We start from the raw sequence: 20,949 nt of genomic DNA, 5'->3' as shown, positions 1-20,949 counted from the left end.
TACCAGATACTTTCCACAGGCAAGTAGATATTTTAAAAGCTCAGGCTGTGATTATGTGAATTACTCAAGAAAAAAACATCATCAAAATCTGGAATGTCAAAATAATAATATTAAAAGCTGGAAGCAGACTCTATTCAAGCTTTTTCATTTTTGCTTAAATTCTTTCAAGGTATGTTGACTTTCAGACTTATATTGTTATGTTACTAGAGAACATGAAGGCTTCTGAAATAGTTTATTTCCAGACAGTGCCTCCATACAGTGGGAAATTTATTTAAGGCTAAATACAAGACCACTAGCTTTTGTATTCCCATTTAAATCATCAAGAAACCTCACACCGACTTCAGTGGGTTTCAACATTTTCCCATTTTGCATTTCATCATCTGGCTGCGTTCGTGAAAAGAGGCAATGAGGGGGGAAAGGGCACAGAGACTGAGAGCGTACTGGAGAAGCTGTTACCTCAGTAAAAGGTTTTCACTCGTGGTTGTACTTCATACACATTTGCCTTAGAGCAACTAAATTTTATTACCACAGTTTTTCATTAGAATAAGGACACCTATGTATTACAATATTCTCAGAGGTTTTATGGACAGGGTCAGTCACACCAAGTCAGGTAACTGTCATTATGTCACGGTCTCAATCAAGGACCAGTAATGAACATCACATATTTTTAGTATTTGTATCTAGTATCGCGGTTACTAGACAGCATGATACAATCAGTAGAGGAGACGCCTGACACATAGTTAGTCAACAAGTCACCAAAGAGATGGAGGAGAAGGGTTTTACCCTTCATTGAGGCAAGCAGTAATTAAGTGGTCAATTAAATATAGGCAATTATATACATTTGGATCTCCAAAGAAATAAAGCATTGTCTGTTTTAATTAAGATGACTGGTCACACTAACCCCCGGATAAGAAAAATAAACTAGCGTATGGTTAAAAGGTTACATTTGTCTGCAACTTTTGTCATACTGCAGAAGAGAGACCGGCCATGAACACCAGCATACTCATGAAAATTCTCCAGTTATCACTATGGGAAGCATCAAGAATACAAGAAGAGGGAACACTTGACCACCGTCACTTCAAGAAAGGCTCCAGCACATCACGTAGACAAACCTTTCCAGTTTAACCTTTGTAAATGGACAAGTACGTGAAGGTTTTCTCTCATTTCTCCATCCGTGATTTTACTATTTTGAATTTTGTAGGTAAATGACTGTTTGTATTTTGCCTTAACTGTTTTGAATTAAGCATGATCTCAAGCTATCTGGACAGAAACAAGCATTTTTCTTTCAGTGTGGCAAACCTATTGAGCGAGGGCAGCCGTGACCTGGCAGTAAGTGCCCTAGCTCAGCCGCAAGTTTTCCAGGGCATGCAAAGGCTAAACATGCTCCCCAACCGGAGCTGCCAAGGTCAGGAGACTGCTGCCAACCTAAGGATCAGGATGAACAGAAAAATGTCAGTAACATGGAGGTTCTCTATTATACAAAACAAAATACCGGAGAGCACATTTGGCTCCTGAGCATCCTCAGGGAATTTATTACATGTATCCAAAATAAAGTATCAACAGTGGTTTCCTAAAAGCAAACATGACTTTTTTCCCCCCCTCAACCTCTTTAGACTTCTATCATACTATTTTCCTACCGGAAACCCCACTTCGTTAAGTGAACCAAAGCCATCATCATCCTGTATTCAAGTATCTTCTCAAACTTGCTCTCACAGCATCTATCAAGCATAATGTTAACGATTACAGAGAGACCGAGTTTATCTTTTGGTCTTCACGTAGGTAGTTCATCATTCAAACTTTGTACTATCGGACTATAGTTAAATGTTATCTGAACTCCATAGCTGTCTAATTTACTTCCTTTTCTCTCTCTTGTTTCTCTATGCATGGTTTTCTCTTAGAAAAATGCAAGCTCTTACAGATTAGGTTTCCCTTTTTAAAACTAAATACAATATCTTTTATTCTGGGTATTGCTCATAGGTGTAGCAAAGAGTCAAAATTTTGTCTTCCAGAAAAAAAAAATAGTTAAAAATTATTTTTGTTTTACATTTTTGGTCCTGGATCCTTCCAGAGGTCAAATATTTCACTTCTTCCACAAAGTGGTTGCAGTAAGCAACTAGCAATGGTGAAGTTTTCACATTTCCCCCTGCAGTCCAGCAGTCTATCTCAAGTCAAAGTTTCCTAACAATAGCTTTTTGTGAGAATTAAGACATTTGGGGATGTGTACTACTTCTGCTGGTTGGGACTGGTCTTCCATAGGAGGAAACAATGGAAATTATTAAACTCCATGTATCTTAAACTGCCTCATACAAGCTAATTTTTCTCAGACACAACTTTCAGCATTTTTAAAGTCCCCCCGTCCCACTCCCTACGGAAAAGTGTAACCCATATATATCCCATACATATATGTCAGGAGATCACAATCTACACTTTGCACAAATACTCAAGAACTCTAACACACCGCTCCTGTTATAACAAACACCTTCTGCTTTACTCTTCATTTTTCTTTTCCAAACTTCCCAATGTCACCACTGCATTTACCCCAGACTCTCAGCTGCAGTAAGCCACAAAGCTCCCCAGAGCTAAACTTCTTCAAGCCTGCACAGACTCCATGTAAGGAGTTCAAAGTCAGCTCCCAACCTTTCAAGCACTCGACACCAACCTGCTCTGTTGTTCAGCAATCCGTGCTTCCCTCAAGGCTGCATGTAGAAAAAAAGCTAAATTCATAATCCTTTCTTGCAGAAGCAGATGCCATGCCACCTCAAAGTACAGAGGATTACATCAAGCGTACGACTCTCCACTGAAGAGCGTAGGTACAGACAACTCAAAATATTCTGATACAGGTTTTAGGGAGATCAAGAGCAACTGTGAGGACAGGAAGGAACCAAAAATCCCTAATATCTTCTTTTCCATCCTGGTAACAGGATTTTTTTCCTTGAACTTACTTTCTTAGTACTGCTCTATGACTAACAAATGAGAATCTATCAAAATCTTCCATAAAACCATGTAAAGCATACAAAACATTGTATAAAAGTGCAAAAACAGCCTAACAAATAAGAACAATAACAACCTCCTCACAGTTACAGCATAGTCATTCTAAGTTCAACTACATTCAACTACATTCAACTACATTAACCTTTATTTCCACCTGGAGAAGTCCGAACACTCCTTTCTACGCTGATGGCACCTGGACTATTGTGAGATATACATTGAATCATAGAATCATTAAGGTTGGAAAAGACCCTTAAGATCATCAAGTCCAACCGTTAACCTAGCACTGCCAAGGCCACCACTAAACCATGTCCTCAAGCACCACGTCTATACATCTTTTAAATACCTCCAGGGATGGGGACTCAACCACTTCCCTGGGCAGCCTGTTCCAATGCTTGACCACCCTTTCGGTGAAGAAATTTTTCCTAATATCCAACCTAAACCTCTCCTGGCACAGCTTGAGGCCGTTTCCTCTCGTCCTATCGCTTGTTACTAGGGAGAAGAGACCGACCCTCACCTCACTACAACCTCCTTTCAGGTAGCTGGAGAGAGCAATAAGGGCTCCCCTCAGCCTCCTCTTCTCCAGGCTAAACAACCCCAGCTCCCTCAGCCGCTCCTCATAAGACTTGTGCTCCAGACCCTTCACCAGCTTCGTTGCCCTTCTCTGGCCACGCTCCAGCACCTCCACGTCCTTCTTGGAGTGAGGGGCCCAACACTGAACACAGTAACTCAAGGTACAGCCTCACCAATGCCAAGCACAGGGGGACGATCACTTCCCTGGTCCTGCTGGCCACACTATTCCTGATACAAGCCACGATGCCATTGGCCCTCTTGGCCACCTGAGCACACTGCTGGCTCATGTTCAGGCAGCTGCCAACCAACACCCCCAGGGTCTTTTCTGCTGGGCAGCTCTCCAGCCACTCCTCCCCAAGCCTGTAGCATTGCATGGGGTTGTTGTGAGCCAAGTGCAGGACTTGGCACCGAGCCTTGTTGAACCTCATGCAATTGGTCTCGGACCATCAATCCAGCCTGTCCAGGTCCCTCTGTAGGGCCTTCCTACCCTCCAGCAGATCAACGCTCCCACCCAACTTGGTCTCATCTGCAAACTTACTGAGGGTGCACTCGATCCCCTCATCCAGATCATCAATGAAGATATTGAACAGGACCGGCCCCAGTACTGAGCCCTGGGGAACACCACTCGTGACCGGCCGCCAACTGGATTTAACTCCCTTCACCACAACTCTTTGGGCCCAGCCATCCAGCCCGTTTTTTACCCAGCAAAGAGCACGCCTGTCCAAGCCATGAGCAGCCAGTTTCTCTGGGAGAATGATGTGGGAAATCTTGTCAAAGGCCTTACTAAAGTCCAGGTAGACAACATCCACAGCCTTTCCCTCATCCACTGAGCAGGTCCCCTTGTCATAGAAGGAGATTGGGTTAGTGAAGCAGGACCTGCCTTTCATAAACCCGTGCTGACTGGGCCTGATCCCCTGGTTGTCCCGTATGTGCCATGTGATGGCACTCAGGATGATCTGCTCCATAACCTTCCCCGGCACCGAGGTCAGGCTGACAGGCCTGTAGTTCCCTGGATCCTCCTTCCAACCCTTCCTGTAGAGGGGCATCACGTTTGCTAACCTCCAGTCAACTGGGACCTCCCCGGTTAGCCAGGACTGCTGATAGATGATGGAGAGTGGCTTGGTGAGGACTTCTGCCAGCTCCCTCAGTGCCGTTGGGTGGATCTCATCCAGCCCCATAGACTTGTGTGTGTCTACGCGGTGTAGCAGGTCACTAACCATTTCCCCTTGGATTATGGGGGCTTCATTCTGCTCCCCGTCCTTGTCTTCCAGCTCAGGGGGCTGGGTACCCTGAGAACAACTGGTCTGACTATTAAAGACTGAGGCAAAGAAGGCATTAAGTACCTCAGCCTCTTCCTTGCCCTCCGTCACTGTTTCCCCCCGCATCCAATAAAGGATGGAGTTTCTAAATGCACCAATATCATGCATTACATGATATAATGCATTACAATAACGCATCTCTCTGGGAACGGAGGTCAGCTCTAACAAGCTACCTGAAGTCCAAGTGACTTCAAAGCACGTGCTCAAGTGCTAATGAGTGCTTTGCTGAACTATGATCTAAAGCAAATCCGGATCCAACAAAAAAAAAAAAAAAAAAAAAAAAAAAGCAACGAAAATCAAGATCAAGAATTTACAAAATAATCAGAATATGGAAGCCAGAAATGAGTATTTTTCATCTCAGTCAGATAAACAGGTACATTTTTTATAAACATTTACAAGCCTACTGTCTAATAACTGGAGATTGTGTAGTTTCTACTTCCCCAGAAAGTTTCAAGTATTTTAAGAATACAAGTAAGGTTTCACTCATTACTCTAAATTATCAGTTGGAAAGGAAACTGAAGTCTATTTTCTGAAGTTCCTTTTCTCGATCTCAGAATGGCTCATAAATGTGGCTCTACTAGAAGAATTTTGGGTTTAACCTCACATTAGATAAAACCGCTCTCCATTTCTCCCTGTACAGAGTATTTGTACAATTTTGATGAATGAAGATAAAAAGAGCATGGTCAAATGAAAAATAATGCTGTCACAGCAAAAATAAAAAATTCATAATGAACTGCAAAGACCTATTGTGGCAGTTGGTGCTTAAACCCAGAAGGATTTTTTCATTTATTAACACCCTGTCCTTGTTCAACAGCATACTAATGAAGTTAATCTAAAGGCTAAATTTCAATTATGAATCACAGAACCGCATCTCTGCTCCCTGATTGCTCAGATAATCTGAATCAAGCCTTCTCCTATACAAAGCACAATGGCTGACTGCAGATAAAAGTTCCCGAAACATCAAAAATACTCAGTCCAGAAGGTAAAATCTGACAAACACCTGTTTTCACATCCATTCAATAACTCTGTGGCAAAGTAATGATTTCTAATAACTTGACAGACTGCTCACTCACTTAAAATATGCTGCACAGGTTTGAACAATAAAAGGAACAGCAAACGTTTAAATCTCTCAGGCTTGCAGCCAAGACAAAGTCTTCAGCCAGAGTAAAAAAAGGTTTCCATTTGCCAAAATAATTTAGGAGAAAATGTTTTCCTCTCGAGTACCTACAATGCATTTGTCCTGGAACAAAACCTGAGAGAACCGCCAAAGGAAAGCCAAGATCAGCGAGAAGCAGTGCCTCACTTGGCAATTAATATGTACGACTACAGACCGAGATGTGCTGTTTCGTGACATGTTGACACAGCTCACATAAGGAGCTGACGCGCAGAACTGGAAAAAAACACAAAATATGAGTAATACCAACGACCTGGGTCATTTCCTTCCAATTGCTTCTGCAAACAGAAGAGTGATGAACGCTCACATGAACACCAAACCATGTTGTTCTCACATCTGAAAGGCAGAGATGAAGGAAACATTGCACCTCCTTTTTAAGAAGACAATAAAGAGAAGTTGAACCGCCAGCCTTTAGTTTTTAGCTGAGAGGACGAGGCTCGCTTCTGACAGGAGCCAAAGGAACAAACAGGAACCAGAACACAGGAAAGCCATGAGTTTCAACTGATCATAAACCTGGGTCAAAGAAGTCAGAACCTTTCAAGTGATCTCTTGGAACTGTTTTCACCATACAGTGCACGTGATTTCCAGGTAATGTAACAGCTCTAGGGTCAATTCCTCCATTTCTCGTGGGGAAGGAAACCCAGAAAGAATAAATGCACCATAACAAACCATTGTCTGACCATCTCTAGAAGTAAAAACTTCAGAGGAGATTTTCTTCCAAACCTAGGACAAGACAAATTCCATCTTTACACACACCTATCTCTCGGAGTTCATACTCCAAGAGAGTCGAGCTCACAAATAGAGAGAAGACTCCCAAGACTTGCTGCCATTCCACAGCACTCAAACACAGGTCAGGTGTATTCAACTACTTTTTCACTGAGTATTAAGGCTTTCCCCCCCCCACCTTCAAGTTAGATGAAGTCAAACATACAGCCCCACACCTTCACAGCAGCCACTGCACAACCGAAGGTTTCTACTGCACTAAACACAAATCATAGAATCATAGAATCGTCAAGGTTGGAAAAGACCCTTAAGATCATCGAGTCCAACCGTTAACCTAGCACTGCCAAGTCCATCTATACCATGTCCTTGAGCACCACATCTATCCGTTCTCTAAATACCTCCAGGGATGGAGACTCAACCACTTCCCTGGGCAGCCTGTTCCAATGCTTGACCACCCTTTCGGTGAAGAAGTTTTTTCCTAATATCCAACCTAAACTTCCCCTGGTGCAGCTTGAGGCCATTTCCTCTCATCCTATCACTTGTTACTTGGGAGAAGAGACCGACCCGCACCTGGCTCCAGCCTCCTTTCAGGTAGTTGGAGAGAGTGTTAAGGTCTCCCCTCAGCCTCCTCTTCTCCAGGCTAAACAACCCCAGCTCCCTCAGCTGCTCCTCATAAGACTTGTGCTCCAGACCCTTCACCAGCTTCGTTGCCCTTCTCTGGCCACACTCCAGCACCTCCACATCCTTCTTGGAGTGAGGGGCCCAAAATGGAACACAGTAACTCAAGGTGCAGCCTCACCAGTGCTGAGTACGGGGGCACTGTCACCTCCCTGGTCCTGCTGGCCACACTATTCCTGATACAAGCCAGGATGCCATTGGCCCTCTTGGCCACCTGAACACGCTGCTGGCTCATGTTCAGGTGGCTGCCAACCAACACCCCCAGGTCCTTTTCCGCCGGGCAGCTCTCCAGCCACTCCTCCCCATGCCTGTAGCGTTGCATGGGGTTGTTGGGACCCAAGTGCAGGACCTGGCACTGAGCCTTGTTGAACCTCATACAGTTGGCCCCCACCCAACGATCCAGCCTGTCCAGGTCCCTCTGCAGGGCCTTCCTACCCTCCAGCAGATCGACACTCCCACCCAACTTGGTGTCATCTGCAAACTTACTGAGGGTGCACTCGATCCCCTCATCCAGATCATCAATGAAGATATTGAACAGGACCGGCCCCAACACTGAGCCCTGGGGAACACCACTCGTGACCGGCCGCCAACTGGATTTGACTCCATTCACCACCACTCTCTGGGCCCGGCCGTCCAGCCGGTTTTTAACCCAGCGCAGAGTGCACTTATCCAAGCCGTGAGCAGCCAGCTTCTCCAGGAGAATGCTGTGGGAGACAGTGTCAAAGGCCTTACTAAAGTCCAAGTAGACTAATGCCTACAAATGTCCAAATACTAATGCCTACAGTTCTTCAGTTCTATTTCTTCAGGATATAAGCACAAATAGTGCAAATTTTCTGTCTCCAGCCTCAGTCTACTGGTACTGCTTTTCACTGCTTTTATCCTTCAAGCATATGTCACCCAGCGGGAAGTTATCAGTGCCCAGACAATCCTCAGACTTTTTAATACATATTTTTTAAAACGTCATGAAAATAAATGCTTGTCATTAAAAAAGCAAATCAGATTGTTTTCCAGATTGCCAAGATATTCATAAAGTTATCCGATTTGGCAATATTGACCACTACAACATTAATACGTATATGAAAAACGATTTGGCAATTACACCCTTCCAAAGCACAAAATCCTCTCATCGTCAAATACCAAAACGGGGACTTTGCTTCTGTGTTTGACTGGATGCTGTGCAAGTTTTCCTCCGTGCCTTAGTCCTTAAATAAGCTGTTTCTCAGCAACACGCTCATATTTGTCAGACTGAGCAATAGGCACATACGTATGTGCATAGCAATACGCTTGGTGGAAGCGGGGCAGTTGTCCTTCATAGTTTTCACCGAAATACATCTTAATTGAGTAGCAGCATTACACCACAAATGAGCCAGAAAAAAGGCCAACAATAATGACAGACCACTAGAAATAATCTGTTGTCTTCTGGGTAAACTGTTCAATGGTAAAACTTATTATCTGTAAAAGCACCTTTTGAATCACTTTTGTTTTGCCCTGTGGAATACCTTAATGTTTCTATTGGTAATAAAATTTCTGGCTTGCAATACTGCCCTCGTCTATAAGACTGCAAGAGAAGGGAAGGGAAAAGATGAAAACAGGGAAACACAGAACTGCCGTTATTATTAAACCTTTAAGTTACAGAGTTAATTCCAGCTAAACATTTTTATCTCTTGCACTGTTTATATGAAGTGGATTTTTTTTCTAGAAAGGAAATCTAATTTTTGCACCCGAGTGTCAAACAGCTCCATGATCATCTATATCTGCGCCGACTGTACTTCTGCTACAAGTAATCTGTTAAGCAGCACATCCCCAGCTGGGGACGGTAATTAGGGTGCAAACTGCCATACAATCCCCTTGCCAGATTGATGAAGGAGACCTCTTACAAGGTGATCCAGAAGGCAGTGTTGAGACCATTAATCATTTATCCGTCGAGGAGAATACAAAAAGCTCTGCCACCAAGAGCATTACACTGCGAAAGTATCTTGACAAAACTAACACCTAAAAAAGTAGTGAAGTTTTAATTATAAAGGCCAGACATTAGTTACTGTGTTATTTTCAAAAGTTTTAGGTAAGTTCACATGAAAAAAAAAGAGATATTCAGATTTCAGACAGAATTTGACACTCATACTTTGCTACTGCTTTTAAAAGCTTGATAACGATCAGCTCAGAGGTTTTTTAGCTCTGCTAGCAGCATCCCCAGATAGCAAACAAATGCAATAGTAATCTGCAAGCTTAAATACACTGCCAGGCTGCCAGCATTTCAACCTGCAACTATTTATTTTTGGGAATTTGAATCCACGGAAAATGCAAATATTTTCTATAATGAGTAATTGCAGATACTGTTAGCACAGAAATTCAGCCTACAGTGAGAACACCAAATCTTGAACACCTGCCTAATGGGGTCTTCACTGTCCATCCTGAGCACATAAGTCTTGACTCTGCCAAACATCAGCTAAAATTGTTTAAATATGCTTACTAGAATGAAATACCTCAAGTATTTAAAGTTGTGTTCAAGCTTAAGTGTTTCTCTTCTTCATTCCTACTTGATCCAATAAGCAAGCCCACACCATCCTTACAGAACTTGTGAAACTACTAAGAGATAAAAATGCAAAAATCAGGATCACTTAAGTGGTCTAAGGGTATATTGCTAGAGTTTCAAGTATTTTTCTTTGGAAACAAGTTTTTAACCTTCTTCTGTATGCAACCTCATGTTTTGCTCACCACACGCCATCCAAGATTATCAGCATCAAATGTTTCTTAGCTATATCCATCAGCTTCACGTGTTTCACCTGAGCCCAGCCTAAGGAGGAGCCAGTTGGGCAGGGAAAGGGGAGGAGGTGCGCTCCAATTATCTGGAATTTAATGGAATGCCTAGGAGACTTCAAAAGCAAACAAAATCTATCCTATACAACTATCTACCAGAGTAACAGAAAATACATTTTCCTGTAGAATGTGCAATAGGGAGGAAACTTAATCCAAACGCATCATTGCATAGTCCAACAGGATTTGCTTACAAACTAACAACTATACCAGTGAAGGCAAGCTCCTAGCAACTTAGCCTAAAAAGCAGTCAGCAAGCATTTTTTTTTAAACCGAAAAAGCCAAATCTAAATCATTTTCCACAGATCATCAGCAAGCATATCTGAAATCAAGAGGAGAAAAAAAAAATCTGCCACCTGTGGCTATGAAGTTAAACCAATTTAAATATTTAAAAAACATTCTTGTTTGCAAATCATGATGCTTCCCCCATAGCTCTCCTCATTCCCTAGAGACAAGAGGATTTTTTCTAAAGGACACAGCGAGGGAGGCAAAGAGCAGTAAAAGCATCTCTGGAGTGAGATTTTTAGCATCAGGTGCCTTTACAATGAGGATTCTTTTGCAAACATAACTGTAGGCACAACAAAGCTTTTTATTTGTTTCTGCAACACTGGGAAACTTCTGATTTCTGAAACCCTTGCTTGCATGAATAAGCATGCAAGTAATCTGAATATGTTAGTGTGAAAAGGATGCAGAAATAGCTTCATTATCATTACACAGAATCTTACAGGCAGCCGTGGAAATCCAAGTTTCTTAAAAATTATTGCCAGAATGAAACACCATAATCCATTTCAACTGCAAGTTCTATCATATATCACTGATTCCCTCAATATTTACATTTTTCCAATATAGCCTGAACTAACGATAAGAGCTCAGCACACAGTAGAGCATGCATAGGATAATCCACATATTCTAAACCACCATATCTTTTTAACAGGAGTCAGTAACATTAAAACATCACCTAAGAGAATGGAGCATAACTTGCAAACACAAAGATGCAAACCTGAAGATGACAAGGATGGAAAACCAAGTGTGGCATTTACTCAAAGGCTGCGATAACAATCTAGCAGAGACTTAGCAACATTTTAAAAAATTAGGAAAAAAGATCTCTACACTGGACGACCCAAGGCAATCCAGTGCACTGCAACATCTAATCCTGCTGTTAATATTTCTTGAAGCTTGATCCTGCGCATCAGTGGCAATGGAACAGGAAAGCATTAAACACAGCACACGACCAAAGTAATGCTGCAGTACTTCAAACAGTTAACACCCAAGTCACTAGTATGTTGAACTTATTTTGGAGTAACAAGTAAAGAACCTGCCCCACCCCCCCTTTGAGTCTTGCTGTATCATGACTTACTGGCATTAATATTGCTCTCATCTTTAGGCAAGCCCTTAAAGACTCTGATCCTTTATATCCTTTAAAGGGAGCAATTAATGCTGCTATTCAAAGTTTCTGACCTTTAGCTCTCAGTCCCAGTAGTGCTATTCAGATTTTCCTTTTCAAGTTTAGCAGAAAATACTAACTATTTGTGTCTTCCTAAAGGCAGACATGCATTAATCCTAACCTCAAATTGGAGTTAATTTTGGAAAGTAATTCCCAAAGTTTTCACCTCCGAATGTGCTCCTCTGCATATCAGATGCTTCCCAAATTCTGCCTGCCCTTCCAAATCACTTCAGTTTAGATGTTCTGCCTTCCAGAGGTATTTTGGCAAATCGCTTTGAAAACGCCTTCACAGCTGCATAGTTCTGCATCCCATGCTGCATTCCCCCTCATCACCCTTTGCAGGAGGATGACTATTGCTATGATTATTTCCAGTGAAGCCACAGTGCTGAGTTCCATTTTCTTTATTCCTGCTAACACCACTCTTCACTCAGCCTTCCTGCCCCCCTTTCTTCTCCACAAAATTATTTACTCAGCTTCCCTATTGCCTCTTTCAGGAATATTCATAAGGAGCATCCCAAAATCAAAATAATATACTTATTATTTGCTGTCTTCATCTAATTTGTGTTTTTAAACTGCCAAACACAGAGGCTGATACCTAGAAAACCAAGAAAGCATGTCATTTTCAGAACTGATCCATGAAGGCATCTTGCACTTTATTTTCGAAGTATAATTAACATACATCGCCTTTTACAAGGTGCCAAATACCTTGCACCACCCCCCCCCAAAAAAAACCCTCCCAATCTCTCTCTCAAAAAAAAAAAATCAAATCTTATCATTCTAGCCCATTAACACCTTTCTGCATTAAACCTTTCCCGATATGAAAGTCATTACAGCTCATCTGGAAGACTGACAAGCTAATATTTCTCTAGACCCAGAGAAAGAGTATTCCACAGCCGAGACTCTTCCAAATAGCCAGGGAAAAAGTTATACCTATTTAAATAGAGAGCGAGTCAGGTTCAGCTAGAGCTACGCAGGGAAGAGGCAATCAACTTGACAGTAAATGTAATTAGTGTTATACTTCCTGCCAAAATTAGACATGATATAAGCAGATATATCAAACGAATTTGACATGATATATGTAGCTAAATATATAAAAGGGGGGAAGGGGGTGGCTTGGCTTTTGGAAGGGTGGGAGTAGGGTTTTTTTTTATTTTAAGGGAAAAAAAACAATCTTGACATGCCTCTATCATTTTTGTCTCAGTCTTGTTTGTTCATTAAAGTTTCTCCTCTCCCTTCTAGTTCCTATTTCCGTCACGGTCAGAGTGACACAAAACATCCTCTTTTTGTTGCAGCTCACTAAAATCGAAGCTGCATCATGTCTCTTTTTCACGTCTTTTCTTCCTTCCTTGTCATTCAGAGGCTTCAACCCATTTGCTTTCTGAACACATTTGCAGCCCGAATCCATTTCTTGACACCAGCTCACTTGTTTGCCTCTCCTTTTTCCCATTTGCACTCACCAAAACTCCTTCCCATCATATCGCGTCTCCATTCCAAATTGCCACCATCTCCTGTCTGTCACTCACGCATCTCCTTTTCCCTGGTCCCAATCCCAGATTTCCATCATCTTTGCAAACTTCCTAGTATGACCAATTTTCTTTTATTTGAAACACATTCTACTGTTTTCCTTTCTATAAACCACACATTTATCTCACCGCTCCCTGTCAACTTGTAAAGCTTCTCTATATTTGCACGTTCTTCCACCAGTTTAGCTGCAGTGCAGCGGACTGTCCCAGTCCACATTTTCTTTATCATTTCAGTACACTGACCAAACTTCTCCGACTCAGTTCACATCTCTCTCTGTTTAGCAAAACAAGACAAATTAATAAGGTAGTGCAGCAGCCTCTGCAAAGAGGCTCCTTACCAAATTCCAGCCCCAAGCTCCAGAAATACAAAAAATGAGCCACAGCATCATCTAGAACTGAGAAGTGTTAACAAAAGCCTCAGAAGATAACTTATTTGAGAACTACTCTATCAAATCTCTGTTTTTAATACCGAACTTGGACATGATACTGGAGAACAAGAAGAGAGAATCATTCCCAGCTTAACACCAAAGAAGAAGTAACAGGAAGACAGCAATCCTCAATGCTCCCAGAGCTGGACTTGGAGAATAACAGGCTTTCCTGTTCAAGGGACAAACTGGGGAGAAAAAAGAAAAAGCAAAAAAAAAAACCACACCACCTCCCTTCCCAAAATAAGAACTGAACTAGAATCGAATGCACATTTTCTTTCTTGCTTCTGCTAGAAAGCAACATTAAAGCTTTCATTTAGAGGCATCCAAGTTTTATTCCAGAAAAATGACCTCTTCATTTCAGGGAAATTTAACCTTTTGCTTATTTTGTTTCAATTTCCATTTTGAATCAAAGTTTTACTTAAAAATACTATAATGAAATCCTGCAATGTTTAGACGAAATTCAACAAGTTCCTAAATCATTTTACTACTTCTAAAACGCTGACCTTTCACTAGCAGTATGCTCTCCACGGACCAAGTTGTCTGTGTCTGGAAGCTCTGGGTCTCTCCATTTTATGCAACACCTGAACTTGCCACTAAAGTACTTGAGATGGAAAAAAAATCTAGGCCAAGCACAGGTATTTATGACTTTTTTTGATGGAAAGTTTAAAAATTACTTTACTCCAAAAAATAAGTCTTCAACTGGACTTGTCTTTGCTGTTCCAGCAAACACAGAGCATATTGCTGTTCATCTCCTAACAAATTACTCTCCAGGAGAATACAAATCATCCGTGCTGAGCTTCAGAAAGGCTCTGGAAGAGAGCTCTGTTTCAACCCACTGGAGACAAAATGCCAGCCACAAAACAGACTCCATCCCAGTGGAAAGCCTCCCTCGCTCATAAACACGAGTTTTAATCCCATTCATTAACAGCTGAATTGCACTCACCTTTATTGTGCTACATCTTCAGGTCGCTCTTCCATCCATTACATTTTTTGCTGTGGGCGTATTCTCCGTTTTACTAACAACTGTAATATAATTCAATACAAATTCCTACACAGGACGGGTTATTTTCCTGACTGTGTTAAAACATTTCACAGGATGGAGCACAGCTGAATTTTTAAGTAGCAAAACAAGACAAAAAAAACCCAAAACACACCACAAGAAGAAATCCTACTGTGTTTCTGTTGGGATGGTTATGTAAAATAAAGTTTGCCATATCTGCCAAGCCTCCCACCACCCAAGTTTTCTGTTTTATGAATGAATACCACACATGAAAAACTGATGCGTTATACACGTATAAAAAAAGCACACCTTTTTTTAATATATATATTTATATGTCCTACAAACTCTGCTCTGATGAGGTCCACTCTCCAAAATCTCCTGTTCAAAACACAGCAGACAAAACCCCACACTAGGCTCCCCATGTGCTGAAACAAAGCCAAGAGGAATTATGAGCTATTGTGGGAGATGGATCAGAAATGGCCACAATTATACCTAACAACTGAAGAGATGGTTTCATTTGATCTTTCTTTTGGAAGGCTACGCCAGTCTGAAAGACCCAAACGTCACGTAGCGTCTTTCTGTCCATTCTTGGCAACCTGACGACAGACAAGGAGTCTCCCCTCACTCTGAGCAAGGCTGGGACGAGAAGCTTGCCCCATTAATTTGGACTATCTCCAACCTTTCAAAAATACCCACTATTCTCTACCAAAATATCTCGTTTCTGCAGAAACACTTACATTTTCTACTTCAGCAACAGAGTCAGGAGAGTGCCTATTTCTCCACTTGCTAATAGTTTTTAAGTAGTTTTAAATATTTGTTTCTTTCATAAAACCATTTTTCTTCCCTCTCTCCTTGTTCATGCTGCCTTTTCAGGTCACGTCACCTCAGCTGAAATACTTTTCATACTTTCCTGCACCGCAGCTGGGTTTACACACTCTGCCTCTATCAACGAGCAGTCTGTATCACCAAAGGACATCAGAGCCGCCGTGGGTATTGGAGAGCAAACTATCTTGCCTGTTACTCCATCTCTGCTACCACCTGCCCAGCACATGCATGGATACCACACATCACATGCATCCGCTCAGCAGCCCCATGCTGGGCCGGTTTCCAGCCCTAAGCAAAGGGGACAGTGCTGTAACAGGCAGGCAAGCAGAGGCAGGCACAATCCACCCGATAATATGGAGAGAGCTTAGGCAGGCAGAATTTACTACATCATTAATAGAGTTTTTTCCTTGCTTTCTCAGTGGTCCTTGAGTCACTCTTTCCACACCCATTTCATATACCTTCTCAACACAGCTGCCTGCCGTGTGAGTGCAGGTGGAAAAAGAAAACAACCTCCTTTTAAAGTAGCTAGCTTATTTTCAGACCCAAAATATGAGCGTTAGCTAGACGAGACTCAACAGAAAAGAGAGAGAAGCAACCAAAAAGCTTTTCCAAAAAAATGAGAAGATTGTCTCAGTCAGAATAAAAGCTTAACAAAGAAAAAAAAAATTGTCATAGGAAGCACAACTAAAAGCATTCCCAACAGAAATGATGCAGCATGTCCTTAATACTCAAGTGTTTAAGCTAAATACAGCAGAAGCACAAAGGAATGCCTAAAGATGACTCAATAAGGAGGTATTCGAAGCAGAAATAGCATTACCGGCATGTTTATCGTAAGCTTGCTAGTCCAAAGCACAGTATTTTTTGGTTTTCATGTTCAAAACAAGACTGCAGACAACGAGCACTTGTGCTCAGCCGCAGAAGTAAGGCCGGACGGTTCGTCAGTGACTCAGAGGCTGGACCTCTGCAGACTCACAGAGCAAGCAGAGGAACCTGCCTTCCTTGCAGAGTTTCTGGTTTCAAATGACCCACACAACTTTTTTATCCTCTGGCACAAATCCCTGGGCTTTTTTTTTTTTTTTTCAAATAAACAGTATTTTATTTTGCCTGTGGTGCTTTATCTGTTTCCCCTACCACAGCCCCCACTTCATCACCACGCTGGAAGCAGCTTTGGATGTGGTGGGATGCACGGCTTCCAGCAGAGCACCGCAGGGTTCAGCATCCATCAGCACCACCCTGGCCTCGCCTGGCGATCACACCTCCCTTTCACAGCACACCCTCCCATTTACTTTCCTTTACATGATCTTGGGACAAATAACAGAAAAGGTAGCTTTACCAATATCTGGAATGCTATCTCAGTAATAAATTAATATTTTTCAAAGCTCAGGCAAAGAGCTGGAGTGACACATGGGCAAAACCTCACAGTATGGGAGGACCCAGAACACAGCAAGCGACACGCCACGACAGCACAGAGATTTTTGCCCAGGAAGTTTAATTCCATCGTATCACGAAACTCCATTACAATGAGGCAAGACAGCCCCTCCATAGCTTCTAAACATCTCTGGTTTACAGGCAAACTACATAAGCTCTCGCCCCTAGGCAGCCCAGCAGCACTCCCTTTCCTCAGCCGCGCTGGTAACACAGGAGCCTGTGAACTGCGGCCAGGACAAGACAAATTTTCATTTTCTTCTGTGTTAATAAACAACAAAGCAGCTGTGTTTTGCAAAAGCAATGCTTTTGTCTCGCCATACTGAAACATAAACCCCCCAAGATTCAAGAAAGTTCCTAACAATTGACAACGTACTTTCTGAACACACTTCGAGACAGTCCAGCAGGACAGTTTCCCTCACCTACAAAATGCCCCGAGAAGTTCGCAGAACCGCCTTCGCATCAGCCGCTCGATCAGACAGGTTCCCGCTTTCCCCCCATCAAGCCCACCAATAGCATCAAGCCCCGGCACAGCACACACCATTAAATCACAGCATATACCTCTAACGGAAAACTCGCCTCCCTGAACAACAGCCTGGAGGCATTTCCATCACCTCTTTAATCTGCAACAGCATCCCTGTTGCTCAGCTTTCATAATCCCTTTTGGTTAAGGTATGTGGGTGCAAGCAGCATTGCAGGGCAGGCAAGCAGAGCAGACACAGGTATTCCTGTTGTTGGCGCAGCACTGTCAACTCAGGGTATTTTTTTTTTTTTTCATTTATTTTCTTATCCCACTCCTTGCTTACAGCCTGCACAGCCACAGGAGCTTAGTTGCCTTGGACACCTTGATAGGGCCATTCACATCACAGCACATCTTCCACCACCACCCTCCTGCCCACCTACCAACAGGAACGGAGGATCAAAAGCTTCCAAAGTGCAACCACCACCTGGTTTTTCCACTCCCCGAAACCACTCTCACATCGCTACCTCTGTGCTATTATTCAGCAGCAAGCTTGGCACAGGGTACCCGCAGCATCTGGCACGTCTCACCCGCTCCAGCTCAGGCTCCTCACGTGCTCTCCTCTGTTACCAGCCGCTGGGACAGCTGCTGCTGTGCCCAAATACAAAAGGAGCAAGTGTCTAAAACAGGCACGACAGCTCCGCTCACTTGTCTGAGGGCAAAACGTTACAAGACTGAATATTGGTTAGGGAAAAGAAAAAAAAAGAAATTATTGAAGCGCAAGGAGATCTGTGGGAATCCCCACTTCTTACTCGCAAACCCCAGAACTTTTGTGCCATCAAAGGCAGCTAAAAGCAGCAGCCCGAGTGCCTCCTACCAGAGCAGCACGTCAGCAAACACGCGTCAGTGCAATCCTTATCCGTAAGGCTTTCTAGTGAAGAGACGTCCCTAGAAAGCAGTCACTACAAATACAGTTTTCCTGAATATCATTACTGATCCAGAAGTAATGAAATAGCAGATAATATGGCCCCAGGGTACAAATCAACCACCTACCCTAGTGCATACAGATGGAGCACAACAGCTCTCCTGGTCTTCCATTACCAGAGTGAAATGGGATCTCTGAAACACCATCATGGCAAAGCAGAAGAGAAGCTTACTAATGAGCGGTGTTTATTTCTGATTCTTCGGAAAATGCTTTTAAATGCTACAGTCAGAAAAAAAATTCTCTGTTTTCATGTATGAAGATGAGTAGACACAGCTTCTCCGCAAAGAACCAAGATAAAAAGGCAAGAATATACAACCTCCTGCTCTTCCCTGATTTTGCAGGAAAGGCTTTCCTGAGAAGTGTCTAAATACTTCATGTAATAATCAACAATGAAACTTTATCCAGTCCCACCAAAGAAAGCAGCAAAACTGTCATGACTTACAGCAGGATCATGCTCCTCTTGTTGATGTTCACATCAGTTAAAGCAGTAACTTCCACAACGCTGTAAAACCGACTCTGCAAAGGTATAAGGTACAGGCAGGCACAGAATCTCTCCGCTTCCATCCTTTGGAAAATTTAGCACGTAACACCAAGAGCCTACTCCCGCAAAGACGCGATGTTATGCATATTGTGTACTGGTTGCTTCCCCGCGAACTAGCCAAGCCAACGGGCAGCGCCGCACGCACATCGCGCACCCCAGCGCATCCATACCTGTCGTCTTTGAGAAGTGTCCCTGTACTCAAGCACGTTACTTTAACGCCACCTCTTTCATCTCTGACATGACATCACTTAAACTCCCCCGAAATCTTTCCAGAACCTGAAGAGTTCACCACTTTTTTAACCCATTTCCTTAAAGTTTGAAGATTTTACGATGCAAGCTGAACACCCGCGCGTGGCACAAGAAACAGCAGCTCTCAGTCACCGCGTCCTCTCGCACGCGCTTTCAGCGCTACCTAGTTCGAACAGGTACGTTATCCCGCTCACCCGCGCACACCATAAAGGCATCCCCTGCGCGCCTTCTTTCAGAAATTACACTCTCAGGAAATCAATTCTTTAAGTTGATTTTTTGTTTTCATTAGAGGAATTAAACAATACATTTCGATTATACAAAAGAGCTGGAGGCAGCGGTCAGCAAGCACTTTTATGACCCTCATCTATTCTTTTAAAAGCCTTCTCCAGCAACGCTCAGGCAGGCACGGGAGTGGGAGGGAGGGAGGGAGGCGGAGGGAAGGAACATGCCTACAGCTACTCCTCATTCATATCTTCACGCAAATAAAGTCCAAACTCTATACGGTTTGACCTTGAATGAATAACAACACGCACAAAATAAATACAAGGACGAGCACGGCAAATTAAGAATAAGCGTTCGAAGTAACGAATGGTTATAAGGAAGAAGCGTATCAGAGTGCCTCATTTAAAACCACCGATTGAAGAACGAATGAAGGGAAAAAGACAACTCACACACATTTCAATGCTGTGACTGCAGGTGGGTGGGTGAAAAAGTACGGTTTTATAAGCCATCCTGCATGACAAAAAGCACAAACCCCGGCAGCGCCAGCTCTGCGAGCAGAGGCTGTGCTACTTTTAAAAGCTCCCTCGCAGGCAGGAGTTCGCAGCAGTTACCCTGCCGAGCCCCAGCAGGCGATAACCCAGCTGCCTGCTGCCCTCAGCGGCTCATACCTGTGAAAACTTCACCTCTCCCAGGGAGGCGGCGGAGCTCCGAGGCCGCACCCGCGCACCGCCCGCTGCCCCCCGCCGGCCCGGGGGACCTCGGAGGGGCCGGGGCCGGCGGCCGGGCTCCCCAGCCCAGCGGCCAGCCGAGCCCTTTCAGCCGGAGCGGTCCCAAAAAAACCGCAGCAACTTCTCCCGCACGACCCGACCCGACCCGACCCGACCCGGCGGGCCGCTCCGCCCGCCCCCCGGACCCACCCGCTCCCCCGGCAGCGGGGCGGCCGCACCTCCTGGCAGCCCGGGGCGCGACATGGAGCCCGGCGCGGTCCGCTGCGGCGGGGAGCTCTGCGGTGCCGGCGCCGCGGGCGAGCCCGGGCGGGCGGCGGGGCGGCGCCGGCGGGAGGGGCGGGCGGGAAGGCACTCACCCCCTCAGCCCCGCAGCGCGGAGGGGCGCGGCGGCGGGCTGCCGCGGGCGGAGCGAAGATGGAGGCCGGGCGGCAGCCGCCCGCCCATCCCGACACAGCCGCCAGCGCTCCGCTCCGCTCCGGCGGAGGAACCGGCGCCGTCTGACGCCCTCTGCCGTGCGGCTGCCGGGCGGGCGGCGCGGCCCGGCCCGGCCCGGCCCGGGGGCGGCCGTGTGAGGGGAGGGGAGAGGGCGGGACGGGAGCGGACGGGGCGCCCCGCCGGGCCCCGGGCCCCGCGGCGCAGGGTTGCTCGGTGGGGGCCGGGCGGGTTCCCCCGCTCCGCTGAGCCCCCGCAAACCCGGAGCTCCTGGGCCGCTTCGCCATCCGCAGCTGCAAACCTCCTGGAGGCTTAAAAACCCGCCGAAAGTTATTTCTCGGACTTTCGCAGTAACGACAGACCGGGCTTTCCGCGTATCTCATTAAATACACAGTAGCTCTACAAAATCAGTCAATAC

At 44.4% G+C, this 20,949-nt stretch overlaps 1 protein-coding gene across 4 annotated transcripts in view; it reads right to left on the bottom strand.

The window, feature by feature from the left end:
• Positions 1–20,949, bottom strand: part of THSD7B (thrombospondin type 1 domain containing 7B) — a 540,474-nt gene that overhangs the window by 310,476 nt on the left and 209,049 nt on the right. Inside the window, exon 1 of one of the 4 annotated variants that reach the window (XM_087730296.1) lies at positions 20,318–20,414. The exons of 2 other annotated variants lie outside the window; for them this stretch is intronic. The gene's annotated coding sequence lies outside the window, so the exon portion shown is untranslated. Of the gene's footprint in view, positions 1–20,288; positions 20,415–20,949 lie in introns of those variants that run through there. One more of the 4 variants, XM_087730297.1, reaches the window with a different exon arrangement.

Source organism: Nipponia nippon, unplaced genomic scaffold (genome assembly GCF_047370975.1).
Source record: "Nipponia nippon isolate SJK-2023a ecotype South Korea unplaced genomic scaffold, ASM4737097v1 scaffold_5, whole genome shotgun sequence".
Taxonomy (NCBI): Eukaryota; Metazoa; Chordata; class Aves; order Pelecaniformes; family Threskiornithidae; genus Nipponia; species Nipponia nippon.
Note: the sequence above shows the minus strand (reverse complement) of the source record. Positions and strands in the feature narration are given on the sequence as shown.